This window comes from Mirounga leonina, unplaced genomic scaffold, assembly GCF_011800145.1.
Source record: "Mirounga leonina isolate KUSES-001 unplaced genomic scaffold, KU_Mleo_1.0 Mir_418, whole genome shotgun sequence".
In the NCBI taxonomy this organism is placed as follows: domain Eukaryota; kingdom Metazoa; phylum Chordata; class Mammalia; order Carnivora; family Phocidae; genus Mirounga; species Mirounga leonina.
In genome coordinates this window covers 25,754,001-25,755,266 of record NW_023270739.1, presented here as the reverse complement: position 1 = coordinate 25,755,266, position 1,266 = coordinate 25,754,001, and the positions used below count along the sequence as shown (strand labels likewise).

General features: G+C 33.1%; 1 non-coding gene across 1 annotated transcript; it reads left to right on the top strand.

Moving 5' to 3' along the window:
• The first annotated feature begins 459 nt into the window (after positions 1-459).
• Positions 460-595, top strand: LOC117998940. The gene has a single exon (XR_004676147.1). It is a non-coding gene; the product is annotated as a U4 spliceosomal RNA (small nuclear RNA).
• The last annotated feature ends 671 nt before the right edge of the window (positions 596-1,266 follow it).

Genomic DNA, 1,266 nt, shown 5'->3' with positions numbered 1-1,266 from the left:
AGGTATTAAGTAAAAGGAGAATAGAACAGTATTTGTGGATTTGGCAACTTGCAGAGTTCGGTTCTTAACAAGAGCAATCTTAGTGATGTGGTAGTTGAGTAAGGACTCTATTGAACTTTTGTTCAGAGTGTAAATCATGGAAGTATTTTTTTTTTTTTTTTTTTGTAGAGCCAGTTACTAATGTCTGTCAAATATAAAATGCATATGCCCTTTACAGCCAGCAATTCTACTTCTAAGAATTTATTCTTGGCAGCATGGAAATCATGAAAATCAAAAATGACTTAAATTTCTGTCAGTAGTAGAAGTGTTTATCTATGCCATAAAACCAGGCAGTCAAAAAAACACCAGTAGATTTAAAGGTATTGACATGGATAGTTGTCCAAGACATATTCTTAAGTGAACAAATAAAAGGAAAAAGATAACAATATGTAAAACAAGAAGTATTGTATACATAGTATAAGCTTTGCGCGGTGGCAGTATCGTAGCCAATGAGGTTTATCCGAGGCGCGATTATTGCTAATTGTATATATAGTATATACATCCAAAGATAGATATAGATAGATAGATAGATAGATATTCATACATATATATGTATATGATGTATATGAAGGAAGAGAAACTGGAAGAAGACATTAGAGGATACTTGAACACTGTATCTTTCTATACTGTTTGCATCTTTTACAATTGAAATGCATCTATATATTATTTATGTTGTTAAAAAAGAAAGAAAACAAGATGAAATAAAGTATGAACGGTAATGGAGAAAGTGAATATAGCCTTGGCGATATTACTTCTGAAAAAATGTATCAACAGAGGTGATAAAAATTGGCAGATAACTGAGCGAAATAAAGGTTCAGGTTTATTATTTTTTTAAGGTGAAGGACATTCAAATGTTTTTATGTTAATTGGGAATGATTTTAATATAAACATAAATTCCACATTAATTTAAATATAAATACCACATTTCCTTAGTTCTAAAATACAGGTTTTATCACATTTTAATTATTTTGAGATTGGGATGTTTTATAATCCATTAATTGAAGTATAAAGGATTTGCATTGAAATCTATGAGTCAGGGCGCCTGGGTGGCTCAGTCGTTAAGTGTCTGCCTTCAGCTCAGGTCATGATCCCAGGGTCCTGGGATCGAGCCCCACATCGGGCTCCCTGCTCAGCAGGGAGCCTGCTTCTCCCTCTCTCACTCCCCCTGCTGTGTTCCTGCTCTCACAACCTCTGTCAAATAAATAAATAAAATCTTTAAAAAAATAA